Source organism: Lethenteron reissneri, chromosome 3 (assembly GCF_015708825.2).
Source record: "Lethenteron reissneri isolate LAM-NWPU_2019-01 chromosome 3, ASM1570882v1, whole genome shotgun sequence".
NCBI lineage: Eukaryota > Metazoa > Chordata > Hyperoartia > Petromyzontiformes > Petromyzontidae > Lethenteron > Lethenteron reissneri.
This window is the reverse complement of record NC_083781.1, coordinates 9,270,233-9,290,109: the sequence shown is the minus strand read 5'-3', so window position 1 is coordinate 9,290,109 and position 19,877 is coordinate 9,270,233. Positions and strand designations below refer to the sequence as shown.

General features: G+C 52.1%; 1 protein-coding gene across 1 annotated transcript in view; it reads left to right on the top strand.

The window, feature by feature from the left end:
- FLCN (folliculin) overlaps positions 1-19,877 on the top strand; it is a 44,018-nt gene that overhangs the window by 20,943 nt on the left and 3,198 nt on the right. The window lies entirely within an intron of this gene.

The window sequence follows — 19,877 nt, the reverse complement described above, 5'->3', positions numbered from 1 at the left end:
CCTGATGTGATAGACAAAAAACTGATGCCAGATTTGGAATCAGCACCCCAAAATTACCTTAAAACCGTGGGAATACCTTATGCCCACGTCAACCATGTCAATCACACGTAACGCTACGCACCTGCAGCCGCAATCAGCTGACCCGCTGGTGGCGATGTTGTGAGACCACATGGGCTTGTGTTCTCATAGCTTGAAATCGTTTACTGGAGTTTTAAATTCTAACAAAAAGGGGGCACACTGGCATTGGTCAAAACTAAAAAGGCCAAATGGTGTCGGGTTTGTGGCTTGAGTGAACTCGTAAGGGGCCGTCCATAAATGACGTCACGATGTGTGACGGGGGGGGGGGTGAGAAATGTGACGTCACATCAAAATGCGCAACTTTAAATAAATACAGACAACACGTTCTAGTTAATTAAATATACTTTTTTTTATAAATGTTTTCTCCTACAACATCAGAGTGCAGCGCCACATTAAATACGCACTACAATGACAATAGTTTAAAGCGATTTTAAGCATGTTTTATTTTCAAAATGGAAATATGGTTTGGGGGGGGGGGGCAGAGCTTTGTTACGTCATATTTCAGGGGGGGGGTCTGACTTTTTGTGACGCCGTGTGACGAGGGGTGGGGGGGAGGTCAAAAATCGCCCAAAATCGCGTGACGTCATTTATGGACGCCCCCTAAGACGAATTTCACACGCAGACGTTGTGTTTCAGCAGTCGATGGGATGATGATACGGAAGGTGGCGTCACTACCGAGTGTGCGACTGCGCCGGTGAATCCACATGCCAGGAGCAGGCAGGGCGAGAGATCCAGATATTTGTTTTTGCCGTATCATCGTAAAACGGAGACTAAGCGATTTGAAAATAAGTATAACCAGTAAAAACAAAGTTTTTCACTATAAATGCTTTATATGCGTGGCGGCTAGAGTCCTCTCGTCCTCTGGCTTGAGATGGCTGCCACCTATGGGTCAGATGATTGCAATGCACCATTAAGCAATTGGTAATTACATATAATATGTTTGTCCTAAAAAGTGTAAAATTTTGGAAAAATGTTTACACGAACATTAATTGTCACGCACAACGAGTCTGTGTGGAAAATGTCAGCTCGATTGGATCACGGGAAGTGGGTTAAAAAACGACCGAAAGATTTGCACGGTCGTAAGCAAGCAAGCGAACTTAATATAAAGGATTTAAAAAGCCTCATGATACATCAGTTTGGCGTGGAGGGAATGGCTCAGCAGTCAATGCCGTCCATAGGAGGGGGTGCGGGGCCCGGGGCAAACCCCACCGTGTGGGCCCTCTCCCTCTCCGACGCCTTCAAACTAAAACTATCGCAGCTGACGCCGTGGGGTGGTGGTGTGGGGGTGGGGGGCAAAGTGCGGGGCCCGGGGCGGTCGCCCTGCCCCCTAGGAGAACGGCTCTGAGCTCAAGTGGTTCTCGTCTCGCACATGGACCGCACACTCGACAAACTGATTTCAATTTCAACCTTAATTTGGAGCTTTCGTGACTGCAGGAATTACTCTTTGGTTCATCTTCTTGGTTTTTTCGGTAAAGTCACGTAGAAGGGAAGTAATAAAATAATAAAAATAAAACATAATAAAATAATTCTCACGACGTTTCGGCCTCTACGGGGAGGGTTTCCTCATAACTTTGAGATCCTTCAACAAACTCCGGGATAAGAAGGCTAAATATACGCTCCAAGCTTGGTGGTGTTTCATTCTTCACCTGAGGACGGCTGCTTGCGTTGTGGCCGAAACGTCGTGAGAATTATTTTATTATGTTTTATTTTTATTATTTTATTACTTCCCTTCTACGTGACTTTACCGAAAGAACCAAGAAGATGAACTAAAGAGATAACATAACAGTCAACACCCTACCTGGTTGATTACATTCTTCCTGAGAATGCTACATTTGAGAGAGAGATCAAGCACAGAACCAGAAATATATAGACATACATATAAGTAGAGACAGATATCACAGAGATACATAGAGAGAGAGAACAAACACAGGCACATTTATACCTGATGATGATTGCTTGTGTTGCAATCGAAACGTCTATGCTAGTATTTAATTTATTATTTTATCTTTATACGTGACTTTACCGAAAGAACCAAAGAGTGATTTCAAATTGCATCCGCGGCTAAAATCAGGAGGGAGGGAGGGGAGAGGGCGAATGACGACGATGTTGCTTCAACGTGGGGCGGTTGGGGGGGGGGAGATAGAGTGTGGGCTGTACAGACAGGTGTCCTGCGTGTTCAAATCACACGAGCGTGAGCGGTAAACAGTGCTGCTATGGAGACACGGGCCCGCTGTTTGTGTAACGCGGTCAGCTGTCACGAGCCCCGCGGTCGGAGTCCGCGGGACGACGATGATGAGACACGTGATCGGTAGTGCGGCGCTAGGAGATGTTGACTACCTCGCCTGGTATACAGGAGGTCGTGGGTTCGATCCCGACCCTGACAATGACTGCTGTATATTTGGAGTTTGCGTGTCTCTCTCATCATCATCACGGTGGCTAGGAGATGTTGAATACCTCGCCTGGTGTGCAGGAGGTCGTGGGTTAGATCCTGACCCTGACGATGCCTGCTGCTGTATATTTGGAGTTTGCGTGTCTCTCTGATAAATCGTCACGGTGACTAAAATATGTTAACTACCTCGCCTGATATACAGGAGGTCGTGGGTTCGATCCCGACCCTGATGACTGCTGTATATTTGGAGTTTGCGTGTCTCTCTCTCATCATCATCACGGTGGCTAGATGTTAACTACCTCGCCTGGTATACAGGAGGTCGTGGTTTCGATCCCGACCCTGACGATGCCTGCCGCTGTATATTTGGAGTTTGCGTGTCTCTCTCATCATCATCACGGTAGCTAGGAGATGTTGACTACCTCGCCTGGTATACAGGAGGTCGTGGGTTCGATCCCGACCCTGACGCCTCCTGTTTATTTGGAGTTTGCGTCTATCTCTCCTCGTGGTCGCGTGGATTTTTCTCCGGTTTTTCCCTACACATGTCGAAACGTGCGGTTTTAGAGTATTTGTCTCCTATACATTTCTGCACGACGACAAGCCACTTCGTTGAGCTATCGTTTGTGGCCAGGTTGCTTCTGAAGAAGAGCTTCATTGCTCAGTGGACCTTACCTCGTAAAATAAAACCGTTTAGTTTTTCATCCATGACCAATCGGTGGATCGATTATCCTGGCTTCGAACCAGATTTATATATTTTTTTATTGTTGTTGTCGATGAATCCGATGAGCTATGAAGCGCTTTTGCACAGTCGGAACTGGAATTTTGTGCCCGGTCTAAAATGTGTTTTTTTTCTGGCCGCGTGCTCATTTTGCTGGCAGAGGGTTGAGGCTCCTGGGTAGTGGGAGGGGCCACCAGAGGAGTAAGTGGGAGGGGCTACCCGGGTGGGCGGGGCTACCTGGGTAGTGGGAGGGGCTAGCTGAGCAGAGGGGCGGGGCTACGGGGTAGTGGGAGGGGCTAGCTGAGCAGAGGGGCGGGGCTACGGGGTAGTGGGAGGGGCTAGCTGAACAAAGGGGCGGGGCTACGGGGTACTGGGAGGGGCTAGCTGAGCAGAGGGGCGGGGCTACGGGCTAGTGGGAGGGGCTAGCTGAGCAGAGGGGCGGGGCTACGGGGTAGTGGGAGGGGCTAGCTGAGCAGAGGGGCGGTGCTACGGGGTAGTGGGAGGGGCTAGCTGAACAGGAGGCGGGGCTACGGGGTAGTGGGAGGGGCTAGCTGAGCAGAGGGGCGGGGCTAACGGGGTAGTGGGAGGAGCTAGCTGAACAGGAGGCGGGGCTAACGGGGTAGTGGGAGGGGCTAGCTGAGCAGAGGGGCGGTGCTACGGGGTAGTGGGAGGGGCTAGCTGAACAGGAGGCGGGGCTACGGGCTAGTGGGAGGGGCTAGTTGAACAGGAGGCGGGGCCACTGCCGCTTGTAGGCGTGGCTAGCTGTTGCATGGGCGTGGTTATGTAAAAGTGGGCGGGGTTTGGAGATCCATCACGTGTCCTGCTTTATCGCCTCCCAGACATTTGGTAGCTATTGATGGAGATGGGATTCCGATGTAAAGCTTTCGTGACTGCAGAGATTCATCTTCTTGGTTCTTTCGGTAAAGTCACGTAGAATGTAAATAATAAAATAATAAAAATGAAACATAATAAAATAATTCTCACGACGTTTCGGCCACAACGCAAGTAGCCGTCCTCAGGTGGAGAACAGGTCAGACTCTGTCTCCTCGACAGACCTGTTCTCTACCTGAGGACGGCTACTTGCGTTGTGGCCGAAACGTCGTGAGAATTATTTTATTGTGTTTTATTTTTATTATTTTATTACTTCCCTTCTACGTGGCGACTTTACCGAAAGAACCAAGAAGAGGAGATGGGATTCTGAGTTTGGGATGAGGAATTGGGTGGCACTCACTGTGGAGGTTGTTCAGACACTTTGATTTCTAGGACCGAGCAGTGCATAGCCTATGGTCCAGATCACCCGGAATGGGCCCGGATGTGAAAGGTCAGCAAATGGACTCATCAATCTCTCTGTGCGGCACCTTGAGTGTCACCCACTCTTGTGCGTGCTGAGTTTCTTCGGACTCTCTGGTTTCCTCCCACAAGAGGCCAAACTCTCGGTACGTTTTGCCAAACATCACAACTGTTGCAGGACCCTCCTGAACAATTGTCTTGAGACTCAGGTAGTGGTACCGGCACTCACGTGGTACTGTGTGTACCGCAACCACGTGGTACTGTGTGTACATCACGTGGCTGTGTACTGCTACCACGTGGCACTGTGTGAACAGCACGTGGCTGTGTGCACTGCGTACACGTGGTACTGTACTCTTAGGTTTTTTCGGTAAAGTCACGTAGGTAAAAAATAAAATAAAAAATTACTAGAAGTAATAATAGAAATAAAATAAAATAATAAAATCACGACGTTTCGGAGGCAACACAAGTCTCCGTCATCAGTTGGGACCGTCACAGCCAGATTTGCTGTATCAAGTGAGGCAACGATGGAACGTATTGGGAGGGGGGGAGCTAAAAGAAAGTGAATGTGGAACTGTTGGTGCACCTGTTGGTGCACATGCTAGAAGAGAACTAAAATGCCCATGTTTTACCCAGTGTTGGTTGACAATCAAATACAAAAAAGAGGCTAGCTTTAAATAAAATGTGGTACTGTGTGTACTGCACGTGGCAGTGTGTACTGCAACCACGTGGTACTGTGCGTACTGCAACCACGTGGTACTGTGTGTACTGCACGTGCGGGTACTGTGCGTACTGCCCGCGCGTGGCAGGGTAGAGCAACAGCGCGCGTGTGGTTTACGGGGAGCGGTGGCGCAGTGGTTAGCGCACTACGCTACGAAGTCGGCCACCCATGTCCAATTCCCGCTCACGGGCAACATTGACGACGAACATCTTAATCGGCCCCTCCGCTAGGTCGACTCAGCATTAAATAAGTATAACTTCCCCCCTTCCAACCCAGCTTAAATATACGCTCCAAGCGTGGTGGTGTTTCATTCAGACGCTGTCTCCCCGACAGACCTGGTCTTCACCTGAGGACGGCTGCTTGCCTTGTGGCCGAAACGTCGTGAGAATTATTTTATGTTTTATTTTTCTTATTTTATTACTTCCCTTCTACGTGACTTTACCGAAAGAACCACGAAGATGAGTATAACTGCTACGGAATGTGTATTTTTTTTTTACATCAGCACTGGGGAGACAAAGGCGGCCGGGCGTGGTGCTGGCCACCCACCCATTCGTGTGCCGTGCCGGCTTTCAAATGCGCTACTCGCTAACAGCACTTGCCCAAACACTCTGTTAAAGGCTACACGGGGGGCCTTTGTCTTTGTTGCGGGGTGGAGTCGCGTTTATTATTGAGCGCGCCTTCCCTTGGCCCCCGTTCCTAATGAACGCTGCGAGTCAACGCGCACCTGCGCCCCACGCTCTCATCATCATCATCATGCTCGTTTGATGGTCGATAAAATATGTACCATTTTGTAAAGACATTTTGTGCAGGTGCCATTATTATTATTATTTGGTCACCACATTGAGTACCATCCCAGTGAGAATCATCGTCGTGGTTATTGGGTCGCTAAAATACGTACTACGTAGTAATTTTGGGGTCGCTATTAAGCAACCAGCTACTGCGAGACTGGTTACCTAGGTCACTCACCTGGTTAAACAAAATAAACGAGCATCACTGACGTAAATATGCGGTCGATAAAATGAGTACCTCTAGTGAGGTCAATGTGATGGGGTAGGTGAATTGAAAGGCACCCGAATAGCGTCGTCACGATCATCACAGCACGTGGTGGGTAAAATTAGTATCGAGTCTGTGCCGTTATAATCATCATCATCATCATCACAACACCGTCTGTGGCTTCTTCTTGGTTCTGAGGACGGCTGCTTGCGTTGTGGCCGAAACGTCGTGAGAATTATTTTATTATGTTTTATTTTTATTATTTTATTACTTCCCTTCTACGTGACTTTACCGAAAGAACCAAGGAGATGAATCCCTGCAGTCACGAAAGCTTTAAATCGTCTGTGGCTTGTTATTTTGTGAAGACGCGTGTTAGCTGTGCAAGATGCAATTGTGTAAAGCAGGTACCAGTGTGTGTGCGCGTGTAACTGGGGCACGTGTGCAACTGTGGGGAGCGGTGGCGCAGTGGTGAGCGCAGCGCACTGCCCGACCTGCACTGACATCCACGTGTTTGGTCCTCTCCCAACCAAGGTCGAGTCAGTCGACGGTGCACGAAGCGCCCTGGCAGCCTTCACGACGGCACTAGTCCCCACCGTTCTGCCCGGGTCTCTGTGTGTCACTGTGCGAGCTACGGTTTTTACAAGGCCGGGAGTGTGGGGGGTCAGATTCCATCGCCCTCATTATCACCACTCTGCCCGCCTCCCTTGCACCCCCACGTCAATTACACACACAAAGACAAAGATCCCCCGTGTAGGCTTAAAGTGTTGGGGCAAGTGCTGTTAACGAACACCTATGAAGGCCGGCACGGCACACGAGGGTGGCCCGCACCACGCCCGACCGCCTTTGTCTCTCCAGTGGCGATGTTTTTACACACCGCACCAGGTACTCATTTGCGGCTGAGTCGACCTAGGGGATACCCAGTACCGGTTCAGATAATCGTCACTGATGTTGGCCGTGGGCGGGAATCGAACTCGGGTCACCTGGTTCGTAGCGCAGCGTAGCGCGAACCACTACCCTACCACACCCCACACGTGACACACACACACACAGCCCCTACACACACACAGCCCATGCACACCCACAGCCCATACACGCACACAGCCCCACCCCTCACACTCAATCGCCCAGCCCCTCCCCTACACACACACAGCCCCTGACACTTTCCCAGCCCCTCCCCTACACACACCCACAGCCCCTCCCCCTACACTCCCTCGCCCAGCCCCTCCCCTACACACACACAGCCCCACCCCTGACACTCACTCGCCCAGCCCCTCCCCTACACGCCAGCCCCCCCTCCCAGCGGACAGGGGGGGCTCTGTGCGCCCCCCATTATCACCGTCCCTCGAGATCAGAGCGTGCACTGTACCGCAGTGACCCCCCCCTCTCCTCCCCCTCCTCCCCCCTCGTCTCTCTCCCCTCTTCTCCACCCTCTTCTGCATCTCTGCAGCTTCCTCCTCTCTCACCATCCACCTCCTCTTCCCGCACGCTCCCCTCTCCTCTTCCTCTCATCTCCACCCTGTCTCCCTCCTCCCTTCTCACACTCTACCTCTTCTCCCCCCTCCCCATCTCCCCCACCCCCCATCTCCCCCCTCCCCATCTCCCTCCTCTGCATCTTCCCCCACCCCCCATCTCCCCCCTCCCCATCTCCCTCCTCTGCATCTCCCACCTCTGCATCTCCCCGCCATCTCCCTCCTCTAATCCTCTGCGTCTCCCTCCAACCCCTTCTCTGCATTTTCCTCCTCGTCCCTCCTCTGCATCTCCCTCCCCTAATCTCCCTTCTCCCTGCTAATCCCCCCATGCCCCTCGTCTGCATCACCCTTCCCTCCTACTCCACTGCATCTTCCTCGTCTGCATCTCCCTCCCCTCTCCCTTCGAATCTCCCTTCTCACCCTCCCCTCCTTCCCTCCTGCCGCTCTCCCTTCTGCTTTATCTTCGATCGCCATCGAACTCCTCCCCCTCGCCCCCCCCTCTCGCCCCCCCCTCTCGCCCCCCCCCCCCCCTCTCGCCCCCCCCCCCTCTCGCCCCCCCCCCCCTCTCTCTCCTCCCTCTCTCCTCGCCCGCCTCCTTTCTCCTCTCCCGTTCATCGCAAATCCCACCGCTTCTCTCTCGAGATCTCCTCCCTCTCTCCCGCCTCCTCCTCCTCCATCCGCCTCTCTCTCTCCGTCTGCCTCCTCCGTCTGTCCACATCCATTTTCCAACCTGCACCACCACCACCGCCACCTTCACCCATCCATCGCCTCTCGTCTCCCATCGGAGCTGCTTAATCCCGTCACCATTCCATCCAGCGGCTGAGTAGCAGCATCACGACCGGCAACCGTCGTCATCACAACCCACCACCACCATCGTCGTCATCATCATCAGCAGCAGCATCACAGCCAACGTCGTCATTTACATTCACAACCATCATCAGCAGCAGCAGCATCAGCATCACAGCTACAATCATCATCACGACTACCATCGCAACCGCCGTCACCACCACCACCCGCTCGCACCTCGCCCACCCACCCACCCCGCCCTCCCTCTCCCTGGCTGACATCTCTCCTCCTCGTGTCCTGCTCCACGTCTCGACTCTTCGCTCACCACAACTCACCGGGTGAGTGCCTCTCCTCACCGGGGACCCCCACCACATGAAGCCCCCCCCCCCCCCCTGGGGGGAGGAGGGGGGTGAGTGGCAGGGGTTGGGGGGGGGGCTCAGTGGTCCATGTAAATGCATCTCAGGCCGCGGTAGCTGCCAATCACAGCTGGTGGTGGATGAAATTGCGTGCGTGTGTGTAGGGGGAGCGGTAGTGTAGTGGTTAGCGCTACGCTGCGCTATGAACCCGGCGACCCCAGTTCGATTCCCGCTCACACCGGTGATGATTATTTAACCGGTCCTGGGCCTCCCCTGGGTCGGCTCAGCCTCAAATTAGTACCTGGTGTGCGGTGTGTAAACATCGCCACTGGGGGAGACAAAGGCGGTCGGGCGTGGTGCTGGCCACCCACCCCCTCGTGTGCCGTGCCAGCCTTCATAGGTGATACTCGCTAACAGCACTTGCCCCAACAGTCTGTTAAGGCTATACGGGGGGGTCTTTGTGTGTGTGTGTGTACGTGTGTGTCAGCATCACCATCAGTGGTGGGGCGTAGTGGCTAGCCCAGCCAACATCATTGGCGAATTATTGGAACCGGTCCTGGAGCTCCCCCCCCTAGGTCGACTCGGCCTTAAAGAGAGACAAAGGCGTCCGGGTGTGGTGCTGGGCACTCATCCCCTGATAGATCCTCGCGAACAGCACTTGCCCTAATTGGCTGCTGAAGGCTATATCGGGAAGGCTGGAATCTTTGTCTCTGTATGTGTGAGTACGTGTGTGTGTGTGTTTGCATGCATATGTGTCTGCTTGTATACGTTTGTGTACGTTCGTGTGCATGCATGCATCTGCGTGTTAGTGCACATGTGCATGCATGTACATGCACGTGTGCGTGCACGTGTGCGCACGTGTGTATGTGCGCACGTGTGCATTCGTCTGCCTGTGTGTGGGAAAATAAAGACTTGGGTCAATTTGCAGGACACTGGCGGATAGACTTGACGCAGTGTGGACTGTAACGCGCATTGCAATATTCGTGCCACTCAGAGAATCCCACAAAACGGTTCCCGTTTTATCCACCCAGAAGTCACGATGATCGATCCACGCGATGGGGGTGATTGATACGGATGTTTCTTGGCTTGGAAATGCCGCCGCTGTAGCATCCGCTGTTGGTTGATCTCGAATTGCTGATTATGATGATGCTGCTGATGATGATTTTGATTGATAATGTTGCTGATGATGATTTTGATTGATAATGCTGCTGATGTTCATTGGCTTCGAAATGCTGATGATGCTGATTATGTTGATTGGCCTCGAACTGCGGATGATTATATTGATGATGATGATGTTGATTAGCCTCATAATCCTGCTGCTGCTGATGATGATGATTGACGTAGAAATGCTGATGATGATGCTTTTGCTGCTGCTGCTGCTGATGATGCATTTAAGACGTCCTCTATGCTTTGTTCTGAATTGTATCCAAGCCTCTCCACATGGCGACTGCGTGTCTGTGTGTCTCTGTGTGTGGACGTGTGTCTGCACCGGCTACTCAAATGAGTACCCAAGTGAGTACCTGGCGCGGTGTGTAAACGTCGCCACTGGGGAGACAAAGGCGGCCGGGCATGGTGCTGGCCACCCACCCCCTCGTGTGCCGTGCCGGCCTTCATCCATCCTTCATAGGTGCTCGCTAACAGCACTTGCCCCTACAGTCTGTTGAGGCTACACGGGAGATCTGTGTGTGTTTGTGTGCACGTGTGTCTGTCGGTTGTGTGTGCCTGTGTTGCCTTCATAGATGCTCGCTAAAAAGCACTTGCCCCAATAGCCTATGCAAGCTATGCGGGGGATCTTTGCCTTCGCGGGTGTGTGTGCACATATGTGCATGTACGTGTGCATGTACGTGTGCATGTACGTGTTCATGTACGTGTGCACATTTGATGCTCGCCATTCGCTCCCGACATTCTGTATGTCGACAGGAGGTTATTTACGTTTGCTTGATGTGTGTGCACGTGCATACGGACCACAGAGACAAAGATCCCCCGTATAGCCTTTAACAGGCTGTTGGCGGGGGGGTGCTGTGAGCGAGCACCTAATGAAGGCCGGCACGTTCGATGAAGGGGTGGGTGGCCACGCCCGGCCGCCTTTGTCTCCCCAGTGCTGATGTTTTTACACACCGCACCAGGGGGCACGAGTACACGCCGGGGAGGCCGGGAAAACCGTTTCAGATCTTCGTCACCGATGTTGATCATCGTCGTCATGATGAGTAGCGGATCGAACTCGGGTCGCCGGCTTTGTATCGCAGTGTCAGTTACCTATGACGCTACCGCTCCCCTCGATCTACGCGCGCGTACACATGCACACGCACGCGCACGCACACACGCACACACATGCACGCACACACACACACGCACACACACACACACGCACGCACACACGCACACACGCGCACACACGCACGCACACACACACGCACACACACACGCACACATGCACACACACGCACACACGCACACACACACACGCACACACACGCACACACACGCGCACACACACACACGCGCACACACTCACACACACGTACACACACACGCACACACACGCGCGCACACACGCACGCACGCGCTTACACACGCACACACGCGCACACACACACACGCACACACACACACACACGCACACACGCACGCACGCACACACGCACACACACGCGCACATACACACGCACACACACACACGCACACACGCACAAACACACACACGCACGCACGCACACACACACACGCACACACACACACGCACACACAAACACACGCACACACACATACACACACGCACACACACGCACACACACACGCACGTACACACACGCACGCTGCCGTCTCCGACTTGTTGTATTGTCATCACGGAGACGGCGCACGGCGAGGAGAGACGGCGCCACTCGAAGTGAGAACGTTGCGAGTCGGAGCGAGTGGGAGGCACGCGGATTCGTGCGACGTACGCGGGGCTTTAAAGGGAAACCGTTCGAACAGGGAGAGGGTTTAAGAGCCGTAGCGGGCAGCAACGAACGGCACCTTTGTTCAGGTCCGATGCCGGCCGATGGACGGAACGGCAGAATGGAAGAGCGGACGTCCTAGAGGACATCCACAGAGGAGATGGAGCGACGGTGAAAGGTATCCGTGACGCAGCGAGGTGCTTTGCGTGGTGCGCATCGAAATCGTCGCAGGGGTGGCGAGATGCGGCAGGCCTTCATCATCCAGCAACGGATTGATCACGGATTGATGATACGTTATAAATACGCATCGTGTAAGTCGTCTTACACACGTGTAAATTTCGATTTAAACATTTCGTGACTGCAGGGATTCATCTTATTGGTTCTTTCGGTAAAGTCACGTAGAAGGGAAATAATAAAATAATAAAAATAAAACATAATAAAATACTTCTCACGATTTAAAGCGTTCGTGACTGCAGGGATTCATCTTCTTGGTTATTTCGGTAAAGTCACGTAAAAGGGAAATAATAAAATAATAAAAATAAAACATTTTAAAATAATTCTCACGACGTATCGGCCCCAACGCAAGCAGCCGTCCTCAGGTGGAGAGCAGGTCTGTCGAGTAGACAGAGTCTGTCTATTTTATTATTTCCATTCTACGTGACTTTACCGAAAGAACCAAGAAGATACACACGTGTAGCATATATATACTGTATATAGGCATATCAATAAACACAGTGCCACATTGTTTTATGATGCTGCTACTGCTGCGTTGGCAGTGGTCAGAAAGCACAATTCACGACAACGATCCGTGTGGACTTCAAATTAACCCAAAAAAATATAAGCGACGTTTCGAGCAATGGCCCTTCTTCATAGCACGTAGCGAGGGCGAGAGAAACGGGGTGAATAATAACAACAATGCGTTGCGGATCGCACTTGTTCACTCCGCGAGGCCTGATGAGAATAAAAACCACGTTGAAAATAGCAGTTTATCAATTAGGAATCCCCTAAGGGCGCAAGTGATGATGTCGTCGCCGAAATGCAATGTGTGTTCGTGGGCGTACAGCGCAGTGGTTGGTGCAGCTCTCGAGGAGTGTGCAGGCGGTGCAACTACGCAGGATTCCGTGGGGAATTGGACGAGGGGCGGGTGGAATTTTGTGCTTTGTGCCGGGGCCCATGCCAACCACGTGACGAGGCCACGGGTTTAAGTGTCAATTACCGAGGCTCATAGTGCCAGACTAAAGCTCTCCCGATGTTCATTGTTAATTACAGAGGCTCATAGAGCCAGACTAAGGCTCTCCCGATGTTCATTGTTAATTACAGAGGCTCATAGAGCCAGACTAAGGCTCTCCCGATGTTCATTGTTAATTCCAGAGGCTCATAGAGCCAGACTAAGGCTCTCTCAAGGTTCATTGTTAATTCTAGAGGCTCATAGAGCCAGACTAAGGCTCTCTCAAGGTCCATTGTTAATTCCAGAGGCTCATAGAGCCAGACTAAAGCTCTCTCAAGGTTCATTGTTAATTCTAGAGGCTCATAGAGCCAGACTAAAGCTCTCTCAAGGTCTATTGTTAATTCAAGAGGCTCATAGAGCCAGACTACGGCTCTCTCAAGGTCCATTGTTAATTCTAGAGGCTCATAGAACCAGACTAAAGCTCTCTCAAGGTCCATTGTTAATTCTAGAGGCTCATAGAGCCAGACTAAAGCTCTACCAAGGTTCATTGTTAATCCCAGAGGCTCATAGAGCCAGACTAAGGCTCTCCCGATGTTCATTGTTATTTCCAGAGGCTCATAGAGCCAGACTAAAGCTCTCTCAAGGTTCATTGTTAATTCCAGAGGCTCATAGAGTCAGACTAAGGCCCTCCAAATGTTCATTGTTAGTTCTAGAGGCTCATAGAGCCAGACTAAAGCTCTACCAATGTTCATTGTTAATTCCAGAGGCTCATAGAGCCAGACTAAGGCCCTCCTGATGTTCATTGTTAATTCCAGAGGCTCATAGAGCCAGACTAAAGCTCGCCCAATGCCCATTGTTAATTCCAGAGGCTCATAGCACCAGATTTAAGCTCTCCCGATGTTTATTGTTAATTCCAGCGGTTCATAGAGCCAGACTAAGACCCTCCTGATGTTCATTGTTAGTTCTAGAGGCTCATATGGCCAGGTGCATTGTTAGTGGCGTAGCGATCGAGTGTGCAGGACGCTGCGATTGCACAGGGGCCCGTAGGCCGTAGGGGTACACAACTCGTTCAGGACGTCTCTGATTGTGTTGTGTTGTGTTTTTCGAGAGTGTTTCGTGTGTCGAGCTGAGGACCACGTCTAGGAGGGACAAGCCCTTGCCTCTACTTTACACGTCTGGCATTCTAACCAACGTCGCATTCAAGCGAGCCCCGACTCTGCTGATGTTAGTGCACGTACGTTGAACTTCTTTCGCACCGTACGTAGCCGGGAAATGATGGAGACAATGAATGTCGTCGACACCGGTGCAGAGGAGTGTGTTGTTGTTTGTTTGTTGTTGTTGTTGTTTTGCGTTGAATCAATGCCTGCTGGGAATGACGCAACTCCTCCGAAGGTCGTGGTCGCTGTTGCGATGTGTGGAGAAAAAGAAACAAGTAAACCCGTAAAAACTAAAGTTTTTCACTATAAATCCTTTATATGCGTGGCATCGGGGCGGCTAGAGTCCTCTCGTCCTCTGGCTTGAGATGGCTGCCACCTATGGGTCAGATGATTGTCTGACAGCATTAAACAATTGGTAATTAAATATTTAAAAAAAATTTCTAAACAGTGTAAATTTTTGGAATTTTTTTCACGAAAATGCATTGTCACGCACAACGAGTCTGTGTGTAAAATGTCAGCTCGATTGGATCACGGGAAGTGGGTTAAAAAACGACCGAAATATTTGCACGGTCCTAAGCAAGCAAGCGAACTTAATGTAAAGGATTAAAAAAAACAAGACAGTCCGTTTACATATAAATATCAAACTAAATACATGCGGAGCATCAGATTCGGTGGTGGGGGAGGAGGAGGAGGGGTGAGTGGATGGGCAGCAACGGCGCTGGAGACGGACCCAGGATCTGCCACGCCCTCGATCACTCACTCACTGCGCGCCGGCTGCAAATTCGTAAATTCATTGCATCGAGTGCAAGGCCAATTAGCAGAGTGAGCCGACGCAGGATCATTGACTCGACCTGTGGAATTATACCGGTTGCCGGTGGTGATGCAGATGTGCATTTTGTTTTGCTTTGTGTGTGTGCGTGTAGAAGGCGGAGCGGTGGCGCAGCGGTTAGCGCGCTGCGCTACCAACCCGGCTAGCCGAGCTTGATTACCGCTCACGGCCAACATCGGTGACGATTATATGAACCGGTCCTGGACCTCTCCTAGGTCGACTCAGCCTCAGCCTCAAATGAGTGCCTGGTGCGGTGTGCAAACATCGCCACTGGGGAGACAAAGGCGGCCGGGCGTGGTGCTGGCCACCCACCCCCTCGTGTTGCCGTTCCGGCCTTCATAGCTGCTGCTCGCTAACAGCACTTGCCCCACCCGTCTGTTAAGGCTATAGGGGGGGCCTTTGTCTGCAAATATAAATCATACATTATCAGTCACGTGTTGCCTCTAGGCTACTGGAATCGAGTTCTATCAAAGCCCCTACGCTGCCTCCATTGATTGCGCGTGCACGTGTGCTCGTGTGCACGCGCGCGCCCCCACCCCCGCCCCCACCCATAAATCCATCCCCTCTCAGCCCCCCCCTCCCCCGTATCCGTGCTCCCACCCCCCATCTCTTAGCGATGACCTCACTAACTGCAGCCTGTCCTTGACATAACGGGGATGATTCAAGGGGTTGGGTTGCCCCCCGTAAAATCCGTTTTCATGTTAAAAACAAAGACGCCCCCCCGCTATTTGCATTCATGCGTAAAGTTATGTGTTGAGTGGTTAAACGGTGTGTGGTGGTGAGTGGTGTGTGAGGGTGAGTGGTGTGTGAGGGTGAGTGGTGTGTGAGGGTGAGTGGTGAGGGTGAGTAGTGAGTGGTGTGTGAGGGTGAGTGGTGAGGGTGAATGGTGGGGGTGGTGAGTGGTGTGTGAGGGTGAGTGGTGAGGGTGAATGGTGTGTGAGGGTGAGTGGTGAGTGCTGAGGGTGAGTGGTGTGTGAGGGTGAGTGGTGAGTGAGGGTGAGTGGTCAGGGTGAGTGGTGTGTGAGTGGTGAGGGTGAGTGGTGTGTGAGGGTGAGTGGTGTGTGAGGGTGAGTGGTGTGTGAGGGTGAGTAGTGAGGGTGAGTAGTGAGGGTGAGTGGTGTGTGAGGGTGAGTGGGGTGTGAGGGTGAGTGGGGTGTGAGGTTGAGTGGTGTGTGAGGGTGAGTGGTGAGGTTGAGTGGCGTGTGAGGGTGAGTGGTGTGTGAGGGTGAGTGGTGTGTGAGGGTGAGTGGGGTGTGAGGGTGAGTGGGGTGTGAGGGTGAGTGGTGTGTGAGGGTGAGTGGTGAGGTTGAGTGGCGAGGTTGAGTGGCGTGTGAGGGTGAGTGGTGTGTGAGGGTGAGTGGTGTGTGAGGGTGAGTAGTGAGGGTGAGTAGTGAGGGTGAGTGGTGTGTGAGGGTGAGTGGTGTGTGAGGGTGAGTAGTGAGTGGTGTGTGAGGGTGAGTGGTGAGGTTGAGTGGCGTGTGAGGGTGAGTGGTGTGTGAGGGTGAGTGGTGAGGGTGAGTGGTTTGTGAGGGTGAGTGGTGTGTGAGGGTAAGTGGTGAGGGTGAGTGGTGAGGGTGAGTGGTCAGGGTGAGTGGTGTGTGAGTGGTGAGTGGTGTGTGAGGGTGAGTGGTGTGTGAGGGTGAGTGGTGTGTGAGGGTGAGTGGTCAGGGTGAGTGGTGTGTGAGGGTGAGTGGTGAAGGTGAGTGAGGGTGAGTGGTGGTGAGGGTGAGTGTGTGAGGGTGAGTGGTGAGGGGAGTGGTGTGTGAGGGTGAGTGGTGAGGGTGAGTGGTGGTGAGGGTGAGTGGTGTGTGAGTGGTGAGGATGAGTGGTGTGTGAGGGTGAGTGGTGTGAGGGTGAGTGGTGTGTGAGTGGTGTGTGAGGGTGAGTGGTGTGTGAGGGTGAGTGGTGTGTGAGGGTGAGTGGTCAGGGTGAGTGGTGTGTGAGGGTGAGTGGTGAATGTGAGTGAGGGTGAGTGGTGGTGAGGGTGAGTGTGTGAGGGTGAGTGGTGAGGGTGAGTGGTGTGTGAGGGTGAGTGGTGTGTGAGGGTGACTCGTTTGTGTGCGGTGTAGGTAGACTTAACCTCAAATGAGTACCTGGTGCGGTGTATAAATATCGCCACTAGGGAGACAAACGCGTGGTTCTGGCCACCCACCCCCTCGTGTGCCATTCCGACCTTCATAGGTACTAACAGCATTTGCCCCTACAGTCTGTTAAGGCTATACGGGAGATCTTTGTATATGAGGTTGAGTGGTGAGGGTGAGTAGTATTTGGTATATGAGGGTGAGTGGTGAGGGTGAGTTGTATTTGGTGGTTGAGGGTGAGTGGTGTATGGGGTGAGTGGTGAGGGTGAGTGGTGACAGTGAGTAGTATTTGGTGTATGAGAGTGAGTGGTCAGGGTGAGTGGTGAGGATGAGTAATATTTGGTGTATGAGGGTGAGTGGTGAGGGTGAGTAATGTTTGGTGTATGAGGGTGAGTGGTGAGGGTGAGTCGTATTTGGTATATGAGGGTGAGTGGTGAGGGTGAGTTGTATTTGGTGGTTGAGGGTGAGTGGTGTATGGGGTGAGTGGTGAGGGTGAGTGGTGATGGTGAGTAGTATTTGGTGTATGAGGGTGAGTGGTGAGGGTGAGTGGTGAGGGTGAGTGGTGAGGGTGAGTTGTATTTGGTGTATGAGGGTGAGTGATGAGGGTGAGTAGTGAGGGTGAGTAATATTTGGTGTATGAGGGTGAGTGGTGTATGGGGTGAGTGGTGAGGTTGAGTGGTGACGGTGAGTAGTATTTGGTGTTTGAGGGTGAGTTGGGAGGGTGTGGTGAGGGTGAGTAGTATTTGGTGTATGAGGGTGAGTGTTGAGGGTGTGGTGACGGTGAGTAGTATTTGGTGTATGAGGGTGAGTGGTGAGGGTGAGTGGTGAGGGTGAGTAATATTTGGTGTATGAGGTTGAGTGGTGAGGGTGAGTAATATTTGGTGTATGAGGTTGAGTGGTGAGGGTGAGTGGTGAGGGTGTGGTGAGGGTGAGTAATATTTGGTGTATGAGGGTGAGTGGTGAGGGTGAGTGGTGACGGTGAGTAGTATTTGGTGTATGAGGGTGAGTGGTGAGGGTGAGTGGTGAGGGTGAGTGGTGAGGGTGAGTTGTATTTGGTGTATTAGGGTGAGTGGTGAGGGTGAGTAATATTTGGTGTATGAGGGTGAGTGGTGAGGGGTGAAGGTGAGTAGTATTTGGTGTATGAGGGTGAGTGGTGAGGGTGAGTGGTGACGGTGAGTAGTATTTGGTGTATGAGGGTGAGTGTTGAGGGTGTGGTGAGGGTAAGTACTATTTGGTGTATGAGGGTGAGTGATGAGGGTGAGTGGTGAGGGTGAGTAATATTTGGTGTATGAGGGTGAGTGGTGAGAGTGAGTAGTGAGGGTGAGTAATATTTGGTGTATGAGGGTGAGTGGGGAGGGTGAGTAGTGAGGGTGAGTAGTGAGGGTGAGTAATATTTGGTGTATGAGGGCGAGTGGTGTATGAGGGTGAGTGGTGAGGGTGAGTGGTGAGGGTGAGTAGTATTTGGTGTATGAGGGTGAGTGATGAGGGTGAGTGGTGAGGGTGAGTAATATTTGGTGTATGAGGGAGTGTTGAGGGTGTGGTGAGGGTAAGTAGTATTTGGTGTATGAGGGTGAGTGGTGTATGGGGTGAGTGGTGAGTGGTGAGTAATATTTGGTGTATGAGGGTGAGTGGTGAGGGTGAGTAGTGACGGTGAGTAATATTTGGTGTATGAGGGTGAGTGGTGAGGGTGAGTAGTATTTGGTGTATGAGGGTGAGTGGTGAGGGTGAGTGGTGAGGGTAAGTAGTATTTGGTGTATGAGGGTGAGCGGTGAGGGTGAGTGGTGAGGGTGAGTAATATTTGGTGTATGAGGTTGAGTGGTGAAGTCTGTTTTCAAAGGGGGCGGCGGTTGAAAATTGTGGGAGGGGCCGCACACAGAAGCCACGTGACTTAACGGGCGCACGAGCTGATTTAGGATCCGTCCGTTACGCGTGCAATTGCGCGTTTGCGAAACAGCACTACGATGCGTTCTTGAAATCGTTCTCGATTGTAGCCCAGGTCGCCGTTGCAAAAGGGGGGGCACTGCTGTGTCTCGCCTCTCCATGGGTCTCTTTCATCATCTCCCCGGTTTCCCCCTCCAAAAGAAAAAAGGAACACGGCAGCGCTCAGACACGGGCCATTACGAACACCCAGGGCCACGCGGAAAACTCACAAATCCATCAGCTGCGACTGCTCCCGCGGTCAGGATCGAGAGGCGCGGGATACGGACAAGAACGCGGCTCGCCCTAATCTCGTTTCCTCCGCGTGCGTCTGGTTTTGTGCACGGCTTGTCTGGCCTGGCATCTGTCCACTTTCAATGCGTGTCTGTCTGTCTGTCTCTGTGCGTGCGTGTGTGTGGCACAGAAAGACTGCGTGTGTGTGTGTGTGAGACTTCGTGTGGGTGGGACTGCTCCTATCGATTCGTTAAGACTGTACGGGTGATCTTTGTCTTTGTGTGGGGAGCGGTGGTGCAGTGGTTAGCGCGCTGCGCTATGAACCCCCAACACCTGTGACGATTATCTGAACCGGTCCTGGGTCTCCTCCCCTAGGTCGACTCGGTCTAAAATGACATCTTGGGGGTTGAGTGAACATCGCCACTGGGAAGACAAAGGCGGCCGGGCGTCGTGTATGTCTACACCCCAGTGCCGGATGAAGCTAGTGCCGGGCCTGTAGCAGGATGTTATAAGGGGCCCTAAATAAAAAAAAATAACAAATATTAAAACATCAATTTTTTTACTTGCATAGTAAAGTAATTGTATTTTTTCATTTTCTATACAGCCAAATAACACGACAAATCGCTAACCTTAAACACCCAGTCGTTCATTAAAGTTGAAGGCAGTATAGTACGATAGTAATAGAGCAAGTACAGAATCACTGAACCGGAATTGATAGATTTCGATTTAAAGCTTTCGTGACTGCAGGGATTCATCTTCTT